General features: G+C 32.6%; 1 protein-coding gene across 4 annotated transcripts in view; it reads right to left on the reverse strand.

Annotated features, from left to right (window-relative positions):
- The window catches only part of LOC106793703, a 185,072-nt gene that overhangs the window by 74,941 nt on the left and 89,034 nt on the right, over positions 1-21,097 (reverse strand). The gene's annotated exons all lie outside the window — the stretch shown is intronic.

The following is a 21,097-nucleotide window of genomic DNA, read 5'->3' on the forward strand; positions in this document are numbered from 1 at the left end:
ACATATATATATATATATATATATATCGTTAAACGCTATACTTTACATACCTCCATCTACAATATCATTGAATATTTTCATTAAAATTTCTACGGTATAGTTAAATAAGGAAAAATAATTTTCAACAAAAAGAGAAAGAGAGAGAGAGAGAGAATAACATATACACAGAGAGAATTATTATTAAAAAATTAATAAATTAATGTTCAACGATATTAATTTTATATCCGACATACCTATTATTGCAGAACGGTAACATAACAGTACGATTTTAATTATAGATACTTTTTTAATATATATAAATGAAATGGAAATATAATAAAAAATAATTCATATCTTATAATTATACATTTGGAAGAATTTTCATTAACGTGATAATAAAATGAAAATAATAAATGAATAAGATTCCGTTCAAAATTTTTATTAGAAAATAATAAATCAAATTCTATTCGTTAACTGTTAAACCGAATAAAGGCACACACATATATTATTATAAATCTTATAATAACATTTGTCCACGTGAAAATGATATAATCCCCTTTAATTGACGAATGAACTAATTAAATTGAACATATACTTCGTATATATACATATATATATACCTACTAACGAATGGGTAGATCTGTGAGGGCGGAGGTCAACCTAAAAGATAGAGAACAATAGTTCAAAGAATAGGTCATAGAAACTCGAACGGGAATTTCAACGTTAGAAATCGTAGACAAAACGTATAGAACACATTTGTCCTCGTTAAACATTGGGAACGTGTCGAATTATACCCGTCTATTGAAAATCAGTATAACGTTGGAAAGACACATTTAACCGAAGTTCAGGGAAAATTCTGGGGACTTTTCGTAACACGATAGCGAATATTCGTCACCGTTAATGGATAATTCGAGATAAAGGGAGGGATTGTGGAGGGATAGGGGAGGAGGAAAAAGGGCTTAATTAAATAGTCAGAAAAGTTAGAAAAGGAAAGAATCGAGCTGTGTCGTACAATGCAATAGGATAGTAGTCCCCCTGTTGAAATCAAAGCAGCAGCAACAGCAGCAGCAGCAGCAGTAGCATATAAAGCTTGGAATTCTGAGTCTTTGGAGTGAATGAGTAAGCTGGGAGAGTCGCGTTGAACTAAATTCGATGCTACCTTTCAATTATGGCTGCTTCCAGGGGGTTACGTCCGTCCGTCCGTCCGTTTGTCGTTCCGTTGCCCAGGGCCACGCTCCTAATTAGATCAAACGCGTCCAGCAATTTCATTTGCGCGTGATTTCCCAATTACCGTGCGATGCGCAACCATCCGAACGAGCTTTACTATCAAACCTCGTCGTCATCGTCGTCGTCGTCGTCCTCCACCTCAACGATGATGATATTCCCGGCCCTCGAGCCTTTCGATTTCTGGACCTTCAATCTTGACGATCCATTTGATATTGTTAAACTAAACTTTTCTACATTCGAGATTATCCTTATTTACTTTTTGCTTTTATTTTTGTTCCATTTTTGTGATTTATTATCACTCAACGTGTAACTTTATTGCAAATTGTTCAAACCATTTCTTTAGCTTTTTGTCGATATTTCATATTAAAAAATATATTATATATATTATAATATATTCATAATATTATATATTGATATTAACGATGTTGTATCTGAATTAAATATTAAATTAAATACAGTACTCCAGCTGCCATGGGTGGGCTCATGAAGCATATGCAGACATTCCTTAATGTTCTGACGTCTACTAAAAATGTTTAGTGCTAGTGGTTCGAAGTAAAGTCTGTCCGGCACTAGGTGCCATTTCAACAAATTGTATATTTTTACACCTATGTTTAATTTTTGTGTTTTTAAATATGATTATATAGAAGTTGTATTTTTGTTAATTTATATTGATTCTAAAGTTTGTTGACTTTAAATAATTAATAAATAAAGTTACATTTTTCTCGAAATAGTCTTTATTTTATTTTCTGAAAACATTAGGTGTCCGCCACTAAGGTACTTTCTCCTATATATTTTTTTTGTCTTCTTCGTGCATTAATAATTTTTTGTCGGCTCAGAAAGTTTGTACCTCTCAGTAAAGAATTCTGCAAAGATTTAAAAAATAGATAGATCGGGTATGATTCGTAGAATTTGGAAGAAAAAAAACACGCGATAATTGATTAAAAAAGAAACGCTCCGTATAAAATGAATGTACTTCGTAAAAAAAACTTGTAAAGCGTCTTCGTGAGTGCGTGGAAAAAATGAAAAAAATTCTAACTTTCTCTCTCTCTCTCTCTCTTTCTTTCTCTCTTTCGTGGTGGAATTTTTCGTTAATTCGTTTTCGAAATGAGGTAGGGGGTGGAGAAAATGAAGAAAATAAAAATCAATGTTGAAGGAAATTATGAGTATAGCACCGTACTCGATAAGTTCAACGAATCGAACAGGATTTGAAGTAGTACGTAATGGAAAAGTTCCTAGGGTGGCCACAGCGAATGGTTGTGGAATAAAAGAAAATCGAAGAAGTAGTTTGCGAAGGTTGAACTTTTCAGTCGTACGATTTGAAGCCGAAGAGTACGAAACGAAGAGGCTTGGATTTCCAAAAGATCTTCTTCTTCATCTTTTCTTCTTCAACGATGCCTCGGATGTACGTGTTCAACCCTCTTTTTTCTTTCTTTTTATTTCTTTATTTCTTTCAGTAGTTTGCGGTAAACGAGACAGAAAGTTAGCGAAATTGGAAGTGATAACTCTAATTCAAGTTCAAATAACCACCCAACAGATATACGATTATTATAAAGAACGAAAACCTTTTTCCTGTACCTTTCTCTTCAATCCTCTTCAAGAATTAATTAAATATCATTTAAATCTCTCTCTCTCTTCTCCGTTTTCATTCTACGAGCTTTTTCATCTTTTATTATATACATATATAATATATATTTTTAATATCATAGAAAAAAAGTAATTCTGTATAAACCAGATGGGAAAAAGAAGCTCGCAATTTACGAACGAGCTTATTGATGGTACAAAGAAGACCAATAGTAGATTTTCTATTGGAAACCAACGAAACAAATAAACGAATCCATTTGATATTATTTTTACATTGTCTGACGATTTTTGTCCGCTTAAAATTAGTTAGCATAAATTGAATTCGTACTTCAGAATTTGTATTACGTAATACTGAATAATAAATTGAATTGAAATTTATATGAACACGATATTTCTAGATTGATTTTTCAATAATTCGAATGAAATAGTTTTAGAATTATTATTGACTTTAATTGTTATGTAATATCATATTACAGTAAAGTATATTAATGAAATACAAAAATGAAATCATTTCTGAAGTTATTTTTACATACTTGAAAAGATCCTGTATATATTAAATAATGTATATAGAAAGGAATAATTAAATCATTAATTTATCTGGTATATATATTTTTAAATATAATTCATCATCGAAAATGAATATATCAGATTATTTATTATATATAATATATCAAGTATTTTTTTTTCTCTATTCTCTCATATTCTTTTTAATAGTTATTCCACCGAGACTAAAAAAGAGGAAGAGAAAGAAAATAAGAAATAAGAGTTGATCTTTGCTCGAGTTCTCTCTCAATCACCTTTCCTAAGCTCGCGTGATTATACCGTGTTATAAGACTTATATAATAAAAAAGAAAGTATAAAAAGTGAGAGTAGTAGCGTTGAACAACGACGGCGTACTCGCGTGAAAACTTACCAGGGCTTTGCTCCTTCTTTTATTATGGTTATGCAGCTTGCTTTTTCTTTGCAATTTGTATCGCGTCGTTTAACTCCGATCAGCTCACCCACAGCGGAAGTTTTCATATCGCAACTTGAGAATTTGCATAACCCGGTTGTTGAATTAGAAATTTTCTATCTACTCAAAAGTTATTTTTTACTAACACGAAGAATTCGCTTATTTACTTCCTTACTTTTCTCTCTCTTTCATTATATTTCATATAATATTATAATAAAAAAAAAAAAATTTAATTAAATGTTATAAAGCGTTAACATTGATGATGATGATGATGATAATAATCGATCAAACATATAATTCCCCTCCCTCACTTTCAACAACGTTACATTTAGCAATTTATATACGAGAATGACGTTACCGACGAGATAATGACGTTTAAATGTGTTAGACAAGTGGAATCGTTTCTCTTAGCTTCAGAATATCGAATAATGAGAACTAGGTAAGATAGAAGTACAATGAAGTTAGTAGTAGAGAGAGAGAGAGAATGAAAACGTCGTAGATCAACGGAAGCGCAAAACTTCCCTCCCGAACGATGTCCATTGTTATAAATCATGCAAAAACAAGGATGGTGGAGATCGAGTTAACAGGACATGCAGGAACAACGGAGGGTGAATCATGTGAATCGTATGAGGTACGAGTAAGAGGACTGACGCATTCGCAGTCGTGGTTGTTCTCCTTTCGTGGCAGCGAATAGGGAAAACGGGAAAGAGAAAGAGAAAGAGAAAGAGAAAGAGAAAGAGAGAGAGAGAAAAAGATAATAGCAAGAGTAAGAGACGTATATAACGCGAGTAAAGCCAAGACGAAGTTAAATCGTGTATCACTAATGTTGAATAAATGTGCCATAAGGAAAACAAGGGCCACATTGCCCAGTACCCATCGTCTAGTCGCGTAACTTCGTTTTGGATGGGCAAAATTACTTCGTATACTGAGCCCTTCATCATTAATCTTGCTCTACTGATAGCCATAGGGCGTTCGACATTGACAGCTAACTTTGTTCATAAATCTGCGTCCGAACGAGCAGAGGAAAATGAGAGGGAAAGAGAAGAAGACAAAGAGAGAGAATGAGAAAGAAAGAGAGAGAGAGAGAGAGGATACTTTTATTCGTAACCCGTTCCTCATTATTACATTGACATTGTAATTCGGTGGTTGTGTTCATCGACAACTTGGAAAGTTTCGTTTGACGGCTAATATTATGGAGATATCAATCAATTGGTAGTATAGACGATTATGGTGGCTCGTTAGCGATATTACCTATAGCTTCTTGTGGGGATCGATTTGTCAGGAATTTAATAAAGCTTTGTTGGAAGGCCAGCTGATCGAGTTTCGATCGAATTTTGACGTTTATAAGCCGATAAATCAAGCGTGTACGTTCTTTCGTTGATTAACGAATTTAAGTATATAAGTACTTGTCTCTCTCTCTCTCTCTCTATATATATATATATATATATATATGTTCGTATAATCGTATTCTAGCAGAGTTTAAATGTTCTAACTTTTCGAAATTTCCGAATAGGATAACCTATTGTGAGTTATCATCGCGGACAGCAATTACCAGTGAAATCAGTTTGGCGTCCGGCAGTCGTCGTTTGCAATTCCAGAGACAGTTTGGTAGTTTACCTTGGTTAGTAGTATCCTCTGGTGTCCAATGGTCAGGAGAGGGAAAGTTTGTCGAAGCCACCAAAACTTCTAAGTCATGCAGGCCAACTCAAACTGCGTTCAAAAGGACGTTGACGTTTGTTCAAATCGTTTACTACAAGTCCCGTCACAATTCAACCGCTCGATACTAAACATTGAAAGTTCGAGATCAGTCACAATCAATACTCTAATCAGTTTTATCTTATATCCGAGATATCATTTGATTCGGAAGAATAATTAAATATTTGCGAACAAGATTGCAAATATGAAAAAATATCAATGATCGCGATAGCGTGTTTTTTTTTTTTTTTTTTCATATCTAACTCAACCCTTTCATCGATATGAACCAACGAATATAAAAGGTTGTGTCGTTTCGATTTATCTTGTAAATTACATCTAACTTAAATCTATCCTTTTTGAGTTTAGTTAATAAATTAAAATATGTCAATTAAACGTATTTTTGTTTGGTTATATTTTTAGAATGACAATCAAATAAAAAATTAATTGTAATAAATTCGTGACTCAATTCTATACTATATATATATATTGAAGAACGTATTTCAATGGAAGAGACCGATAGGTATAAGCAGACAATAGAAATTGTATGATACAATGTCGTAAGATAATTCCACGCTTAAGAACTTGACTGTTACGACAGATTCATTGACGATAATTAGAAGATCAAACCGGACTGTATTAAACGACTCCTTCTGTTAGTACACCAAGACTGATTACCTTTCCCGTATGAACTTGGTTCTAAAGTTTTCGACAGTTTCCCGGGTCCTTTTGTGTCTTACAGTTGAATTTCGCGAAAGGTAAAATACATAGAGAGAGAGAGAGAGAGAGAAAGAGAGGATATGTGAAGGATGAAGAGAGATAAAGATAAAGAGAAAGAGAAAGACAGAGAGAGAGAGAGAGAGAGAGAGAAAGAGAATAAGGAGAAACGGCAAGGAAACTTCGTCAAAACCACCGAGAACTTAGAGGTAAACTCATTCATTCGGCTGCAAAACTTGTCTGGAACTGGCGTTGTCGTTCCAAATCGCTCTGCCGGTTGCATTGTACCGTACCAGTCTTGTCCTCTTTTACTTCTCCATAGCCAACCAACCCCCTCGTCGCCAATGAAATATTGCAAAGTTATGAGATATCAGAATTTCTATCCGTGAAATACCGAACGTCTTAAAAGGTACCTATCATTTAAACCGACTACTCATTTGTATTGACTTATTTCCAACGATAGAAGGGTGGGATGAGCGAGAAGGAAGGTGGAAAGGAGAAAACTTCCTAATTTTATACGTTTGTTTTATACTTACGCGAAATAACGATAGGATTTTTTTTATTTGATCGTTCATTAGAAAAAAAAAATAAATTTACGATTTTTTACAAGAAAAAAAAATGTATTTCATGAGAGTGTCATGTTCGTTGATTTTTAAGTTTTGATATTAAATGTGTAAATACTTATGAACGTATGAATATAATATTACAAGAATATAGGAGAATTTGACTTGCCTCAGCACTTCAGTCGAGATATCGAGTTATATCATTTGCATTCGTTACATTCAAATTCATTCGTTGTAGACATCAGGTTTACATCGAAACGTTATTCCGTTCAATTTCGAAATAGTATCTACTATTAAAATACAACCTATACGGTACCCGCAAATACCGTACCGTAGATATTATAACGAATTAACTTTTATTATTTCTTTCCCCCATGGCTGACAGTTACGAACGAGCTAGTAATATCTACCGCACAGACCAACGTCATACCTAGCAATAAATCTACGTATTATTCATCTATAGATGCAACATATGTGTATATATATATATATATAGATACAGGAACTCGATAGAAATTCGAAATGGAAACATTCGATGGGTGGTGAAAAATAAAATCAAATGGAAAGAAAATTGAACGATACGAAATATCATTTTAATCTATATAAATTTTATGTATCACCACATACACACACACACACACACACACACACGTAATAATGCAACAAGAAGAATTTTTGAAATAAACCTAAGCATTTGTTCTTCATTTGATATACACGTATTATGATATAATAGTTGATAGTAATAAATGTTTTACTATATGACAGTAAGATATATTTATTTAATCTCATATAAAATTCTCATATAAAATTTTTAAATTCTTACTAAATCTTTATCTTACTCTTTTAATTAATAATATTATATCTTTCATACGCGAGACTCTCTTGTTTCATTTTCTTTTCGAATCTTTTTCCCATATTATCTTTAACTCTTTCTACCAAAGTTTCCTTCCATTTTTATCAACAATTTTACCTATTGCTTTTATATATATATACACATTTACATTCGCCTCGTTTTCTTTTGTTTTCGATTCTTGGGGTCAACATACATACATATGCATGCATATATAGATACACGAATTTAATAGAAATTCTAAATGAAAAGATTCGATGTGCGATGAAAAATCAAATCAAATCAAATCAAATCAAATTAAATATCGAATAAAATACAATAAAATGTACAAAAGAAAATCGAACGATTAAAAAAACCCATATCTAAATAAATACATAACTTTTACATATACATACGCATACGTACACACATGCAAGAACACACAAAGAGAAGACACATTAATGCAAATAAGAAGAATCCTTCATTAAAATCGAACCTAAACGTTGATTTTCTGATCTAATAACTGAATTATTGCAAGGGCGGTAGAGGATACACGAATGGGGCGGTTGCAGGTTGCCAACCCGTTACGCGTCATACGAGGGATCCCTTTGTATCGGGCCATCCCACGAAACCGCGTATATGCAGCAGCAATTGCAGCAACCCTGCCTGGTAACCGTACATGTTCTATCTCCTACGTGGAGAAGCTAGGAACCATCTCGGCAAACGTACACCGTTCACCTATACACACCTTTCCTATATATATATATATATATATATACAAACGTACTTACACATTAAAACAAGAATATGTACGTGTTTATATACACACGTGTGAGAACGTGAGCCGTCTAACGACGCAGAACTGGAATAAACCGACTAGCACGTCCTGTCGTTGGCAGATCCTCCACCCTTCTCTCTCTCTCTCTCTCTCTCTCTCTCTCTCTCTCTTTCAGTCACCCTCAATCTCTCTCTCTCACTCTCTCTTTCTCACTCTCAATATCCCTCTCAGCTCGACTAATTCCACGTTTCGTTGTTCGCTTCTATTTTTCACGTTTATCTTGCTCTCTCTCTCTCACTCTCTCTCTCTTTCTCTCTCTCCCTTTGTTGCTATCACTGTTTTTCAGAGCCAGCCAAGACAGAAGCAAACGGCTGTGAAACTAGAAAGAGTACCTACTCGAAATACTTCCACAAGAGTTGGTTGGAAGCTCTACGTCATTCCACTATAACGTCTATCTATGTATACTAATGCGCCCGTACGATTATGTAGTACACATCGTATGTATACAATAGGTAATGCTGTGCAAGTCTCTAACGGGAATCGTAATAACATACGTCATGGATACGAGTTTTCTACTCCTAACAAAATGTTGTCGTCGCTTCCGTCATTCCTCGGCATTCCCTTTTTCTTCCTATAACGGACTTTTGCTTTTTTATTTATTTTTTTTGTTTTGTTTCTTTGTTTTCTTTTCTCTTTTTATTCTTTATTTATTGACGTCAGAAACATCCAATACTAACGAGATATCTTTAGAAATTTGATTTAATGATATTATTATATTATGTTGTTGCAATTGTTGTTGTTGTTGTTGTTGTTGTTGTTGTTGAATGGCAAATCATTAGAAATATCGTAAAATTTACTTCTTGCATATTTCTTTTCATAGCATTGAAGCTTACCAGAGTATCGTAAAAATAACGTATTTCTTTTTTTCTTCCTGACGAAAGCTCGAAAGCTTTCATCGGGAAAAAAATTGATAGAACTCGTTTCGAGTCTCGCAACGCTTTCGTGATAAAAAAATTATCAAGTCTCGTGAAAATGAATGTTTCGTGTATTGGAAAAAAAAATAAAAGAAAAAGGGGAAAACACGTAGAGACTCTTTTGAAATAATTCAACATGTATATTATCGTGGCCCCTTTGCGCGTAAACAATATAATTTTACAATTTACATATTATGTTATAATACACATTGTATTAGTTTTTTTTTTCATTTTTTTCTTTTTTTATATCGTCGCTTCTAATATTCAATGGTACATTGTTATAAAAAAAAAAAATATATATATATAAAACTATACCAACACAATGGGGGTATTTCAAAGATTTTTATCTTTACAAACCAGGTCAATAGTTCCCATCGTAGTTTTCACATATATATTTTTTTTTTTTATTTTACGAAAAGTCTCTTCTTCATCTTTACTATTCCCTATTGCAATCGAACAGGTCAGCTTATTGTCATTTTTGTGTGTGTATGTTAGAAAATACGACGCTGTTAAAAGCATCAAATCTCATTTCAACGAAATTCATTGCGATAAAAAGAAAACACCACAAAATTATACATACATACATATACATACATATACATACATATATATATACATATCTTTTTCTCTGTTTTTCTTTCTTTCTCTCTCTCTCTCTCTCTCTCTCTCTCATTCTCTTTTAATACTTACAGAAAAGTCCGGTCACGCATGGTGTGATACGGTGTATGCGGCTTTTGCTTAATGAAAAAGCTCCTCTGCGTTCTCGAAAGCTTTCGCGAATATTACGCCGAATTAACTATCCTCTGTGCGAATATAACGCTCGTATAATGCGGAGAGGAGGAGGAGGATTTCAAGAATGACTAGTGGAAAAAAAGAGATAGGCCGATTTTCAAGAGACCAGCTGGAAATTATCCTCTCTCTCTCTCTCTCTCTTTCTCTCCTTTTTCCTTGTTTTCTTTCTCTCTCTCCTTCCCCCTTCCCCCTTTTCATGTATGCGTCTAGCTAATCCTTGGGCAGAGTCAGCGAGTGTCTCTGACAAGGCTTCTTAGATGAGCTTCTTGATTTTCTTATGAACCATTGCTGCTTATTCCCCATCCGACCATGTTCGTTCATAATTAAAGCAGTGAATTTGCTTGGTTTGATTTATACCACCGACGTTAATCGCGTGACCCTTTTTTAGATTGTAACTTTTTCGAGATACGTTATCGGCTATTAACAACAACACGTTTTGTGGCATTGTGAAATTTACTTTAGTTTTATATCGGATTTATTTGAATATTCGAATGAAAATTTGTGTAGATTTTTTGTTTTTTTGTAGAATTTCCAATAATTCTAGATCAATATCGTGTATATACATACACAAATTGTAGATGTGTTGTCAATGATATATTGAAATTTTCAGCTGCAATACAAAAAGAGAGAGAGAGAGAGAGAGTAGTAATGTCGTTGGTATACAATAGCGAGGAGAGCATTCTCTCTGATCTAATTTCGAAGGAAGCCACTTAATTTAAATGTCTGGATCCTCCTACCGTCTCATCCCTTTTACCCTTTATCGTTCCTTCGGGAACGGAATTAATTGCTTCTTAAGGAAGAGGAATTATGTTTTCAGAAAGTACCCTACGACCCTAAGAACTTACTCCTTTCGACGTATTAACCCACCTATAGTTCTCGTCTTCTTTTGTATTCCCTCTCTTATATTTGAATATCACAGAAGGAGTTCGTTTTATATTGTCAAATGATAAACAAATAATACCCGTCTTTTTAAGAGAAATAGTGAACTTTTAATCATTCACAAACAACAACGTATTCGTGCAACTAATGAGAAATACACAATAGTATTTCTCTTTAGTGAGTATTTCATTAAGATAATACAAAAAGAAGTAGGAAGTTTCGAAAGACTTTATACTTCTTCATTTTAGATTTATTAACAAACGAGGTAACAAATATTAAAATAAGTACGTTGAAAATTTGATCAAAGAAATAATATACTTAATGGGTAATCCTATTTTTAATTATTTCTCTCTCCTATATTCTAACAGAAATATTTATTAGAAGTTCGAAGCAAGTATAATTAATAATAATGATTGATCGAGCATCTGTATTAATTAATTAATTGCTACTTTTATCGATAATAACACAATCTGTATATCAATTTCTATCACGCACTTTGCTATATACGTTAAACCAAATTAATCGGAAGTATCGTAGGACCACAATGTAGATTCGGTAAATAAATGAAACGAAACATATCTATTATAAATACGTTTGAACAATGATAAATAAATAATTTATTTATATACGTTAATATATAACTATATCGTATATAGACAAATGCCTAGAATTAGCTGATTTAAACGTATTTAATGATAATCCAATAAATATTTTCCCACAAATTAGGTATCATCGATGTTACCAATCAGCATCGAACTTCTCTAAACACTCTGATAATATTCGTATTTAATTTATATAACATTAGATTCTCTTCCGTATAAAATGAAAGTAGATAATAATCGTTAGATTCGATCTATTAAGTTTTATAATATGAAAAATTATATATAGAATTTGCATTGGTGAAAAAGAGAGGGGAAGAGAATAAGGATAACAAGTGAGAGAGAGAGAGAAAGAGAGAGAGAGAATTTACCTCATCGAAAATCGATTTAACTTTAGTTTCAATCAAAACTTCAATTTCAGAAAACGTTATAACTTTAATTACATTTTACAATAATAATAATTTTCAATTATTGTGATAATTACATGACATGATAAAGAGTCAAATTTGCTTTTAAATGTTTATATTTGTCAATTATTCTAATATAATAAACAATATATTACGTCGAAATAAGTGCAAAGAGAGAGTGAACATAGAAAATTGAATCTATTTATATGTCTACTACAAATACCACTTAATATTACTACTACTAATATTACAAAATGAACTACGACATAAACTTTTGAAATATCTAGAACCCCCCAGGCTATTGAATATAATACTCAGGATATTTCATTATAGTGTGGATCATCAAACGTGAATAAACGCAGGGGAGATATTTAATGCCGTAGGCTTTGATTCCGCGTGTTTACAACGATAACAAATTTTCTTCGAAACGGAAGTCAAGGAGATAGCTTTCGAACACGCGAAGAGAATAATCGAGTCTTTAGAACAATTTAAAAAAAAAAAAAAAAAAAAAAAAATGAAGAGGGGAACTATCGAGAGTGGAACGAAAACACGAACTCATTGTTCACACTCTATTTATTAYAAGATTTTCTTTGCGAATACAAATTTTTTCTTGTTCGAACTAGATTATAGAAGCAAAAGATTATAAAAAAAAAAAAAAAAAAAATATATGACAATCCGATAGAGAGAAATGGGAGGGAGGGATTGATCAGGAATTCCTAATCGAGTTCATTCGAACGAAACATACATATATATATATGTATAGATGTGCAGCACACAGATGGGTGAGTACAAAATGCATAGACATGAGTTTCGGATAGTTACGATCAGGTCAAAATGTAACCACATGTAAACTAGAAATCGATTTCTACGGAATACATATACTTTCTATCTTTTTTCTTTTTCTTTATATTTTTGTATTTTTGTTTTTTCTTTTTTTTTTTCTCTCTTTTTTTTTTTCCATTTCCATTCACCCCATTCCCAAGTCTCATCCTACTCTTCTCGTTGAAATCATCTAGCCCAGCTCACCCCACCAACGGTCACAGCATCCGACGAGTCTCTCTCTCTCTCTCTCTCTTTCTCTCTTACGTTTCACGTCAGATGACAGCCAATTTTTATCCTGGTGATTGCATTTGCAATTCCGATGCACCGCGCCTTCCCGTGGTGGTGGTGGTGGTGTACGCTTCTACCAGCAGTTCTCCTGGCCAGCCCTTTTCGTTCGCGAGCGATGTTCCGAACCGATTTGTTCCTCGTCTCATCTATTCTATCTTCTCTTTTATATTTTCCACGTCTTTCTATTTCTTTTCTATCTCTTTTTAGTGGGTAGACAGACGATAAACGCAAGCGAGACACCGAGGTCCTTTAAATAGAACGATTTTTGTGTCTACCCTATATATATATATATATATATATATATATGTATATATATATCTTTCAGTATAAACCTCTGATGGGAAAAACTGTTAGCGAATTTCTCTCTTCAAATTGTGTTATCGAAACCGAAACTTTTATTACGGTATGCGAAATATTGTTACGATATAGTTGATAGTAATTAATACTACGTTATGACTTCTCTCCAATAATATCTCTCTGGAATAAATTGGAAATAGAAATACTCGATATTAATTAATTAAATACATCAAGTAATGAGAAACCAACAGATTGGTCTTGTTCAAATAATCGTATGTATTATTTTGAAATGTGTGTGTGTGTATCAATTTTGTTTAAATTGTTTGTAATATTATTGAAAGACATGATGATTTTTGATCGAATAAATTAAAAAAAAAAAAAAAAAGAAGGATAATGTTTTTTTAATAATTAAAAATAAGTTTTATTACATGTGCATTTACGTTGTAAATATATACATACAAAAAATGTTATTGTTAAAAAATTAAATGATAGAAAATTGATTTATTTTTAATATATATCATATATACCACATTATCTTTTTATACTTTTAAAACATTTATTTAATACTCATCGTTGAACGTTTTTTTCCGTACGAAACAGCAACGTAACAATTTTGCGAGATATTTTTCGTTTTATTTCCTTTCATTTTTTTGATCATAAATTTTGGAAACGTTGCAGGTTTCTTCACGCTCAATTTTCAAAATAATAAGCTCCAAGAAGGAAGAGAGAAAAAGTGAGAGAGAGAGAGAGAGAGAGAGAGAGAGAGAGAGAGAGAGAGATGGAAGATTGGGGGAAGGGGGAGATCGGGTGAAAAAAAAAAACGGGAGAAGAAAATATAACAAATGGTTTGTGGCAGTGGCGCGAGATAACCCACAGGTTTCGGGGCATAACCAAAATCCCGGTTGCTGATAAATTATCCAAGGGACTGCAGAATTACGCTCGATCTGCGAATCTTTTCTAGAGAAAAAAAAAAGATGGAAAGAAATAAAAAAGAAAGAAAGAATAAGATATATATATATATATATATATATATATCTTTATCTGTTCGTTTTCGATACGAATACCAATGCGTTTCTTTCCTTCGATGATCTTCTTTCTTCCTTTCTTATTTATTTATTGTTTTTTCTTCTGTATTTTTCTTTTTATTGTATATTCTTTTATCTTAACAATTTTAAACGTATCGTAAATTCGATTTTCTAAAGGAAAATTAAACGATAAGATCGAAATAAGGTAGAAAAAGGTACGTTGTTGTTAAGAAGGTGTAAAATATACTCGAGTAAATTTCTACAGGTGGGGGTAGGAGGTGAAATTTTATTTTTTCCTATAAAGGAAAGATTAGATACACTCATATGGTGGATGACGAGCAAGACTTCTCGGTTCTCTATTACCTATACGAATAAAAGTGAAAAATCGAAGGAAATTCTTAAGGTCTTTGCCGAAAGCGAGTAGATACGTACGTGGGCGTGCACTTTTATCTGTGTCTTCTGTATATATGTTTGAAGTATATGTAACAAAAGTTTGTATACACGTATATGTTGTATCCTCGAGGATAATAATAATCGACAAATCGAGTCGACGTTCGTGATGGACGATCTCTCTATATAAGTTCGACGATACGTAATTTATTTCTTCGTATAATAAATCCTGTTATGCTCGTCTCTTCTTCTTTTCATAATAGTAGTAGTAATAATAGTAGTAGTAGTAGTAGTAGTAGTAGCAGTGTTAGAAAATAGCAATAGTATTACTACATATATAGAAAGAGATTCTTTTTCATAATAGTAGAAGTAATAGTAATAATAACAATAGTAGTAGTAGTAGTAGTAGTAGTGATAGAAAATAGCAATAGTATTACTATATATAGAGAGAAAGAGAGAGAGAAAAAAATATAAAAATAAGAAAAACGTTGTCTCTTTGGATGAGTATCGTTTTTCCAAAATACAAACTTTGAAGAGCGTATATTCAATTCGATTTATCGATCGATATCTTGGAAGTCTTGTAAATACGACTGTTGGATGGACGCAACTCATAGATTATAGGTAAAAGATACTTTAATATCTTTCCCCCCTAAGATTTACGATTTATCGTAAACGAGATAAGAGAAAATGGCGTATCGACTTTTGTGAATGTGACGTTTGCGATGAAAAGTATCAGAAAATAGATCGAGAAAAAGGAGATGAACGGGAATAAGATTAAGTGTCTTCTTCCAAAGATGGTTAGGTAAATCGTTACGAAATCCTAATCGAAAAACGTCTTATTGAAATCTCTTTTTGTGCTCGTTGTTATTCCTTCGAAATGAAATAATTATTTTAAATAAATCAATATTCGAATTATAAATAAATATAATTAACAGATGAATATGTGTGTGTGTGTGTGTAAACGTATGCTACAGTAGATTATTTAAAGAATATTATTTCGAACGTATCAAAATGCGATTGCAACATGTTGTTCAAATAAAAGGAAAATTCAACCAAATACTGTTCACTTATAATTAATTGTCCAAATATATAGGTAAACGTTATTTCAATTGTCTGTTATGCTATATAGATAAATACATTAATGAAATAAATAAAACCTACGTTTCTGATTAACTAAGAAAAGAAAGTGTACTATTTATAATTAATACCAACAAATCATAAATACTTTAACTCAACTATAAGTAAGTGTCATATATATGAAAAGCAATGGTGTTCGAATTTATTTTTTATTAAATTCCTATTAAAGCGAGTTACTGTTTGTAAATTACATTTATTTTATATGTATGCATTTATACGTTCGTTTGCTGGTATAATGTATTATATTATCAATATATATATCTTTGTGTAAGATTTGTTAAAATCGTATTGTACGTATATGTTTGGAGTTTTGCCGAACGCAGGTGTAAATTTACACGACGAACAGCTGGCGTTATCGTATATAGATAACGTTGCATACCGACAGCTTTTGTGATATATTTACAGTAACACAAAAGCCATATGTTTACCGTGAAAGTACATAACATTCAACCGGTAGAAAGAGACCTTCGCGGAAATCTCGCTTTTACGAGGGCCCATCGATTTTTCTAAACGGTTGATTCTCTCTCTCTCGTTTTCTCTTTCTCTCTCTCTCTTCCTCTCCCAAACGAGAAAGATACAATATCAGGACGATTTCAAGCACGGGAACGTGTTCGACTTTTCTCTGCATTCCCTGATTTTCCGCCAACTTTACGATCTGTTTAAGCGCGTTCACTTTTTTTACATGTGAAACGAACAAAAAAAAATATAACGAGAGAAAGAGAAAAAAGAAAGGAAATAAAATCGGTGGGAGGGTGAGGGGGTGGGGGGCAGTCGGTAGCAAGGGGATACAAAATTTGCGCGATACGTCGAGTGCGTAAAAGAGTTTGTTATTTTTTTTCTTTTCTTTCGTTCGTTGCTCAAAATTTTTCCCCCGAAAAATTTGCTCGAAACAACGTTACATACTTCAATTAACATTGTTCATGCAAAGGATGAATCTTTTTTTTTTCTTTTTTTTCTATTTTTTTTTTTTACCAGTGCTTCTAAACTCGTACGTAACGAGATAATTGAAGAATAATCTTGTGAAATGAGTAATCGTATTATTATTAAAGAAAAAAAAAAAAAAGAAAAATTTACATCTAGAAAAAATTCATATAGTCATCAAAAATGAATCTTAAAGGTTATTTTAATAAGGAAAACGAGGAGGAAGCTTATCGTGTTGGGGGACGCAACAGGTGACGCATCTCGAAATTGTCAACATTTCGTACGACGATAAAATCAGACAGTGGTTTCTACAATACATACACATACACACACACACATATATATATATAATAGTATCTATTCGTATATGAGAATGCTTTTGTGTGCCAGAAGGAATTTGGAACGTTTCAGAAATCAATTTGAAATGATCAGGATCATTATATAATCGTCGATTCTCGTTCACATCAATTATACTTCGTTATTATAATTATTATCTGTCTATAACGCGACAACGATAATGCCAATTTGATACGTTAATGAATCCTGAGTAATAATTATATTATATCGTAATATCTGTATAAACGATTTTATTAATAATAATTAATATGGCCTGTATAAAATTTCGTTTATTTTTGCTTTTTTTTTCTTTTCCTTTTTTACATAACGACACGATCTAATTCGTTAGTTAATTAATAATAATTATAATAATAATATATGTATCTCTTATATATAATATAATATATATTTATATTATATTTTATTCAATGAATTATTTAATTTGTTGCGATATACAAAAATGTGCATGTATCATTGTCGAAATTCAATTTTCTCTTTTTTTTTTAAGTCTCTTTTAATAGCCAAAAAATCGAATGATGAGTTTAAAAAGGATATTTTTCACGTGTTACACGCGGCGTTTATATATCGAAATACAAATATATATATATACATAGGATTTAAAAGGTAAAATGATGGAAACATTTGAAGAAAAAGTATGTCAACCGTCGATCAAAAGCCCGTGTTGTTTGTCATTAAAAGCATTTTTAAAGCTGGCACACATTAAATACCGTAAGCCTTCGGCAAAACCAAGGACACGAAGAGAGAAAGAATATGTGTGCGATTGTGTTTGTTTGCGTGTGTATAGGGGAAGAAAGAACGTGGAAGAAAAAAAAAGAGAGGGTGACTAAAATGAAAATTTTTCAAACGCAAGATTTCAAGCCGCACGTAACTCCCACGTAAAGTCTGCTTAAAACGAGGAAAAGGGCTGGGTAGGTGGTAGGGAGGGGGGAGGGGGAGGAAATAGAAGGCAGTGCACGGAGATTGGTGGAAGGGTAAATGAGACTGACTCTAAAATATGTGCCTTCGCCATTACGAAGACGTATGTATATGCCGGTGCACACGGTACAGAATAAAAAAAAAAGAAAAAGAAAAAAGAAAAGTAAAAAAAATCCCACCCTTAACTCTTCAACGATTTGTACCGTGTTAAGAGCGTTTAAGGTTTCCACATACAGGGGATTATATATACGTATATATGTGTGCGTGTAAGTATACTAACCCATCAGCTCTTAGACGGACAAAAAAATCAGAAAGGAATATGCACGACGGAATTTTTTTTGTATTTTTCTACTCATAAAGGATTTAGATATTTTCTCTCTCTCTCTATCTACTTTTTTTCTATGTATAATAAAAAGTTTTACCTTGTTAGTCAAAAGAATACAAATAGTCGTAACGAAATTAAACCATTTTACGAAACAATACAAAAATGTTTCTTACGATAAGATAACGTTATTTTGTTTCCTTTTATTTTTATATAATTCATATCTCTAATCTAATAAAAAATAAAAACATATAAGTAGATATATATATACCAGAATATTTCTTATGTAAAATATATAATATTCACTTGGTAGTATCTATTTAGTCACATTTATCGAATACTTTATTCAGATTTACTAGAAAACCTAAAACGATTTGCAAAACGATCATAAAGTGTCAAAAACTCGTTCTACTTTTCTATCTGATGTTAAAAAAATTCTACAATAACACAATAGCTACAGAAAGAAACAAGGATAAAAAAAAGTAATAGTAGTAAAATAAGAATAAAAAGAATGAGAATAAGAAGAAGAAGGAAGTAAAGAATAATGGATAGTACGATTTCCAATCTTTGTGCCCGAAAATCGTCCTTGATCCTCAACCGAAATCACCGCAAAAGGGAAAAGTATAAGAGTATATATAACCTTGCTAGAGAAAACTTCCTTGCTGCCTGACTTTCTTTCGACCTTAGAAAACCCAAAGAAAGAAAGAAAGAAAGAAAGAAGGAATAAAAGAAGAGGGGTAGGTACGTTATAGTTATCTGGAAGAAACCGGGAAGACCATAGGAGAAAGAGGAGGAGGTTGAGGAGAGTGGGGAAACGGGGAGGCAGTTTGGATTACAGGCAAAATACGTCGAAACGAAATCCCTTCATCCCTTAATACCGATCTTTCCCTCCCCCTGGGTTTCCCCTTCTATTCCACGTTCTATCTTTTTCTTTTTAAAACCGACCGAATATACCACAGCGTGGGTAGGTGGGTGGTTGTGAACGGTGATGGTGGTGGTCTTCTTCTTCTTCTTCTTGGTTGCTGATGGTGGTCTACAGTGCAATGCGTTTTCATGACCGAAGACTTGAAGAATGGAGACTCTTGAAAATTCGTATCTACCACCGGAGCCTTCTTCTTCTTCTTCTTCTTCTTCTTCTGATTTTTTCCTTCTTTCACCTACCCCTTTTCATATTCTTTTTATTTTTTTCTTTCTCTTTTTTTTTTTTACTTTTTTCTCTACCTCTATTATTTTACTACCAACCATCGCTACCACCACTCGGCTACCATCGTGATTTCTTTTTTTCTTTCTCTTTCTAACTCTCTTTTTTCTTCTTTATATATTATATATATACATCTCACCCTATTTCTCCGTCTCATTCAACATTTTAGGGCAAGAATGAACCTCTGCTGAAAAGATAAAGACTCACCGCCCTACACCACTTCTTTACACGAAATAGAATAAGAGATGAAAGAATGAACGAAAGAAAGAAAGAGATAAATAGAAAATTTATATCCATATATATAGGTATATATGAATGAGAAAATAAGGGAAGATATAGTAACCGGTATCAAAATGTACTTCCTAGGAGAAATGGATTATAGCTCGGAATAGAGATCATGAAAGTCCAACGGAAGGGAAAGGGCTTGGTCTCCTCGAAGATAGGGCTTCGTTCCTATCTTCTCGTAGTAAAGATGAGATTATACAAGGTGTGTATCTCGTCGCGAAGGATTGCTGGTGCCATAGCGTACAAGAGTTTATAACCAAGGGGTTTTAGTTAATCGAGTTTGTTACACGATGTAATAACGTTTCTAAGACGTGTTACAGTACCCATTACAGATAATTCGCCCTTTTTCTTTATCATTCGATTCATTTATTAAAAATGTTAGACTTTAATTAATTATCCTGAATTACAAACATTGGTTTCTATTTACTATTTTATTTTGGATATTTCTTTTTCTTTTTTAAATCGTCTAATTTTCGTAAGTATACGACATTATTTTAAAGAAAGGACAAGGGATGGTTAGGGGGTAGGGGGAAAGGGGGAGACAGTTTGAGTGAGAATGTCATGAATTTTCTGTAAAAGTTTTGAAATCTTTTAAGATATTCTCGTTGACACAACGTTCTAGGAGGCGAAGGACGAGAAAAGGGACGAAATGGAAGAGGATAATAATAAAAGAGTAATAATGAGTGGTAGGGAGAAAGAGAAATCCTTTTGTTTCTTAGCCAACGTTTTGTTTCAGGATTACGAGCTTATGAACTATCCACGTTTATCTGCGACTACGACTACGACGACGACTCTCCTCTACTCTCCTCAGCGAAGAGAAAAGTAAAAGGTAAAAGAGAAAGATAAGTAAGTAGTAGAGCGTAAAGTGGAAAGAGAAAAGCTTTAGGACATTATACAAAAAGGCAATTATCAAAAGTAATCACAAACGCTTGCTAGGTATACATAGGTTGATTTTTTTAAAAAGAAATATCTCTTTTCAACGATTCTTCACGACATTTCTCTTTTCTTTCTTTCTTTCTTTCTTTCTTTTTTTCTTCGTTCGTTCTTTGCGATTAACTCGTCAAGCAATTTTTTCTTTATCGTTCATATTCTTTATTATTTATTATTTTAATTTAATTCGTATTAATAATAATATGTATTATGTATTTAACACTAGATTTACGGACTA

Source organism: Polistes canadensis, unplaced genomic scaffold, assembly GCF_001313835.1.
Source record: "Polistes canadensis isolate GaletaPanama2010 unplaced genomic scaffold, ASM131383v1 scaffold_17, whole genome shotgun sequence".
Classification (NCBI taxonomy): Eukaryota; Metazoa; Arthropoda; class Insecta; order Hymenoptera; family Vespidae; genus Polistes; species Polistes canadensis.